Source organism: Mesitornis unicolor, unplaced genomic scaffold, assembly GCF_000695765.1.
Source record: "Mesitornis unicolor isolate BGI_N332 unplaced genomic scaffold, ASM69576v1 scaffold19537, whole genome shotgun sequence".
Lineage (NCBI taxonomy): Eukaryota > Metazoa > Chordata > Aves > Mesitornithiformes > Mesitornithidae > Mesitornis > Mesitornis unicolor.
The window spans coordinates 124773-129975 of NW_010196200.1; the positions used below are offsets into that span (position 1 = coordinate 124773).

General features: G+C 43.2%; 1 non-coding gene across 1 annotated transcript; it reads left to right on the forward strand.

Annotated features, from left to right (window-relative positions):
- Window positions 1–3583: 3583 nt before the first annotated feature.
- TRNAI-AAU lies at window positions 3584–3657 on the forward strand. Its single transcript has one exon. It is a non-coding gene; the product is annotated as a tRNA-Ile (tRNA).
- Window positions 3658–5203: the final 1546 nt, after the last annotated feature.

Sequence of the window (5203 nt, forward strand, 5' to 3'; positions counted from 1 at the left end):
AATAAATCCCTGGGTAGTGCTCAGGCTGATAACATTAGTTCCCTGTACCCTTTATTTGGGCAGCTAATGAATTTTTTTCCCTAGTTGTCAATTTTGAATTGATGTGAGATAAGGAACAAAAAGGACATGGCTGTGGAATGCCTAAAGCTATACTTCGTTGTTAAATTGCCAGTTCAGATCCATTTTGGGTTGGGTAGCAAGCAGAGACCAAAGATCCCTTTATCAGATGTATTACTGGTGTATGTGAAATAAGATCTTAATGTACCCTCAAGAAGGGGCAGAGGCAGAGGGAAACCTATGAGTGTGCTTTGCTCTATTTTCTGCCTAAATACCTCGGGTTTTTTGCTGAAAGGTGGTCTTGCTTTTTATACACAGGCAAGATTTGTGATGGCAGGGCATGTTGCAGCATGCGGCAATGTGTCAGGCTCACTGCAATACAAGCTGGAGCAGGGGGGGAAGTTGACACAGTTGTCAATTGACAATTTATTGCTGGTAGAAAATTGTTTCAGCACAGAGGTAGGACCACCTTTGTAATCTTGAACAATACTGGGTCTGAGGAAAACATAGCTTTCCTCTGTAAACAACATGCTGAGACATAGCTCTTGCAGCTGCAGCTCAAAGTCCAGCCAGTGCAGGTTGTGCTGGGGGATTTCCAAGAGCAAGGAGCTGGGGCTGTGTTGGCACAAGCTCCCATGGATGACAGGGAAGCAGGAGAGGTCAGGAACAGTGGTGCAGAGTGGATGGATGCTGGGTAACTTGTGGCAGGGAGGGAACTGAAGAGAAGATCTGATATGAAACTCAAGCACCTGAACCTTGTTTCTTCAGTCTCCTGCTGTCTGTACCTCTAGTTGTTTAAAAATAAATGCTTTCAAGCCTTTGAAAACACGCTATGAGGTGGTAAGGCTATGAAGGGTATGTTATAGCAGATCTTCAGACTTTTAGAGCACATTTAGAAGTTGTTGAGATGTCCAGCTGAGGCTCTGAATTAACAAAACCCTTAGAGCTGAGATTCTATTTATTAAAGTGCTTGTGAACACAATTCACTATCATTAATGGTGCTGAGAAATGCTTACAAACACTTTGCGTGTACAACCTCTAAATTCCATAATGATACAGATATCCACTATGTAGTCTGGTAACTGTTTCTCATTCTAGTCTGGTTTCTTTCTTTGCTTGAGAATATGGATCACACACACAGAAGAGAAACAACAGTTTACTGTTCAATTAGAAAACTTTCTTGGAGACAGCATTGATCTCCTGGAGTGTTAATGTTATCTGTCCCCGCCTAACAGAAAATCTGTTGCTTGTACAGCAGAGCCTGAATGAGATGTAGGATGCCATTTCTGTGCATGAAAGAGGGTTTCAGAACAACAGGGCATTGGCATTTGGCATGTGACTGATTAAATGTTGAGGAACGAGGCAAGTCCACTTAGCCTAGCTATGATGTTGTGGAAAGAAACAGCCAAAGGGCACAGAGTTTCTTCATCTTTACATTGCATAATTGGACCAGATTTGATTACAAAACAATGGTGGACAGCTGTGAAAGAAGAGGCAATATATTATTGCTCTGATGATATTCTGGACAGAAAGGCCAGAAAAATTATTAATCCTCATCCCTGCTCCCTTGCTTTCTGGGGAGTAACTGACAAAAAAAAATAAAAATTGGCTGTTTCTTACTGAAAACCAGGCTGAGAATCTGTGTGCCAGACATGCAAATAAAGGTCTGCTGTTCCCATGCCTGTCACTTATGTTCTATCAGTCTGGAAACTACCCAGACTCCATACACAGGCCCATGCTATGGCTTGTTCAGGAGTACTTTTCCCTTCTGCCCTTTCACTTTTCAGCTTCGTCTTAAGATTCCAGATGCAGCCTTGCTGTTGAATGTTTGAAAGAATTTAGCTTAACATGAGGTGACATTACCGCAAAACTATAGCTGGCTGTCAAGATCCCAGAATATGAGAGCTTCCTGGCAGTTGGCTGGTTGCTACTTCATGGATATCAAATAGGAAAGGGGAAGAAGAAAGGACAGATTGGAGTCTTCCCTGTTCCCATCTACCCCCATGCTCCTTACCCTGCTTGTCTGAGAGTCCCAGACAGCCTGCAGAAAAGTTTCCTGGGCTGATGAAACGAGACTCAGGAGGGAAAAATATGGGAGTCTTCAGCAGAGGTTAACACTTGGAGAGCAAAGCTAGTCATCTACTTTTTGACTACTACTGCGTATGTACTGTAACATGGGGCCACCACTTATAATTTCTTTTTTATAAAACTAACTGCTGCCCTTCTGTGGGGGTGAAGAGAAAGATGCCAAAGGTGGATAAAAGGCGATGGTATAAACAGGAGGTTCAATTAGAAAAGGAGTAGCAGCAGCTAAAGTACCAAGGGATGGTACTCAGGTATGGTACTCTGCACATGTTGTAGCAAAAGCCAATTACAGTTGCAGTTCCTGGGAGAAGTATTCAGAGTCGAAAGAGAATGGTCCTCTGTACAGATGGGGAGATGACTTCAGTGAGCATGCTGCTGAGGGTGGCAGGACTGGGAGGCAGAGATGTGAGGGTTGGGACAGCTGAATGATTTGACCAGTTGGCTCCTGAGGATGAAGGATTTTATGGTAAAGCTGGGCAAAATAAGGTTTGGGTAATATGGTGGCTCTTTGACAAAAGTGCTGGTAGCAAGTGTGCTAAAAACAAAGGGAAACTGATGGTGTGAGTGAGGCAAAGGAAGTATGTGTATGGGGGGCACTGACCACAAGGGTGAGTATGGACTAGAAAGAAATTGGGTGCTGCCATACCAGAGATACTGAGCTGTGATACAGATATTCCTTGGTCTTTTCCTCTATAATAAACTCTGCTAAAAAGACCAAGCACTTGAGAAGCTTGATTTTTATTACAGTCTAAGCCAGGAATATTAACATTTTGCAACAGAAACCTTTGACTATATAAGACAAAATAGGGATAAAAAGGGATTGAATAACAATTCCCTGTGTTGCTGTGTCCTCGCAGGAAAAGTATTGCTTCCAATCTCAGTTTCATTTAACTGTACTGCTGAGTGAATTTTGGTAGATGCTGGTCAACCCTGCCTGGTCCTTGGTTCATCAGAGGACAGACTGCGGGTCTGCTTTTAGTCTCACTCGTGCTGCAGGCTGTGCTGAGCATTGCTCAGGCCGTGGGATAACTTGGGTAGGAAGGGACTGTGGCAGATGCCTCACCCAAGCCCCTGGTTCAGAGCAGTGTCGGCTGTGAGGGCTGGCCTGGAGGCTGCTCAGGGCTTGGCCTAGGTGTCTGGAAAACCTCCAAGGATGCAGCCTACAGGACCTTACTCTGCAAACCTGCTTTGTTGCCTCCCTGCTGAAAGGTTTGGTGCTCCTGTCCCAGCCTTGGAGGCTCTGCTCATCCCAGGCAGCAGAAACATCCCCTGTTATGCAAGGCTCTGAGGGATTTTGTGAGGACGCGTAGCAGGTGCCTCAGGGAGCACACCCCAAACCCCGAGCGAGTGGCACTCGGCACGGAGGAAACTGCAGAGAGGAGGGGCGGGAGCAGCGACATAGGCTATGGCAGATGAAGATCAGATAAAATATTGCACGTGTGGCCGGTTAGCTCAGTTGGTTAGAGCGTGGTGCTAATAACGCCAAGGTCGCGGGTTCGATCCCCGTACGGGCCACTGATTTTTGTGTGCTGCAGCGGGGGACAGGGAGGACGACACGTAAAATCGAATAGGGAAAAGGAAATAGAGAATTAAGTGAGCAGAAAGTGTAGTCTCGTTTTGTGCTATGGTTAATGAGTATTATGCCTGAATAAAGCCTGAAGGATTTCAGATGGTCCTTGCTTTCCCTTCATAATCATACGTAACTAAAATTTCTTATAAGGTCTTTAGCTCATTACATTAGCATAACTCTGGACAGTTCTCCATTGCTGGGGGTGGAACCATTGGTGTGTCTTTTCTACTTTTTTTTTTTCTTTGGAGTTGGAGGACAAGCTAGTCAGATTTTGCAGAGAATGGTCTGAACTTCTCTGGAAAGCAGTCCCTGTACAGCATGGAAACTTAGATATCCATACAGGAGACATTCAGGCCTGGTTATCTGTGCCAAGTTAATTTTTTTTTTTAATGAATTTATGTAAGGAAAAAAAAAATCCAGGACAAATTGAGATGTTCTAATAGAGTAATAGGTCTGCAAGAGTGGCTGAGATGGATTGTTCCTTGCTCAACTGGCCTGTATAATGGTGTTTTGTCTCTAAATTTTTTTTTTTAAGGAGCTCAGGACAGACAATATTTTCTCCTGTCTACCTCTGAACTGAAATGGGATGATTCCTGCAGAAGAGAAAAACTTTTCGGTGAAAATAATTTCCTTGTAGAAACCAGTGGTTTTATTATTGGAGCTGCATGCAGAAAGAATGCAGCTTCTTTGGGAACACGTTTTGAGTTAAACTCAATCAATAGAATGCAGTTATTTATTTATTTTTTCCACAAATCTGCTAATATGCTCTTTTACTTTCCAGGCCTGCTGCTTAAGGCTTCTGCTGACTGTGATGTGTGATTCAAAAGAAATTTTAGTAATAAAAAAAGAAAAGAAAGAAAAGCAGGTGACACTCGCTTCAAAGTCAAGTGTTTTGACATTGCATCTTCCCTACAGCTTTGCCAAGGTACACCAAGGGCACATGAGAAGTGTCATTCCAAGGTAATAATGTAATTTTTAAATCATACAGATGAATATTCATGTTTTCTAGCATCCAAACTGCCATCATGACTCCATTAGATGTCAAGGGAGAGTAATGTGGTGCTGGTTTGATGACCTTCTGTCTTGCTGCTCCACTCAACGATCCTCCTCAATTCCTTTGGGTCCAGTTATAGTGGCCAGGACTTGACTGCATATAATAACATCCATTTTAAATGAAATGAAGAGAGAAACAGCATGGTGCTTTGTTTCAGAAAAAATATCTGGGAATAATATTGTTTTGTTTTATGCTTCCCACATTAGGAATCAGAATTTTACTGCAGTTATGGTGTTGTATAACAAAGTCCTTGCTATAAACCAAGGTGAGGCAATGGCTCCTTGGTCACATTTTCAGTTTGGTTTGAATTGCTTATATACAGTGTGGATTTTTTTGGCAGGCAGGATTGTATGGGCATATTTTCCCTAAATTTAATTTCAGCAGATGGTTGTCAGACTGTGAGGGTCAGCCACTGTCCCTAGGGGAGTAATTCCAGA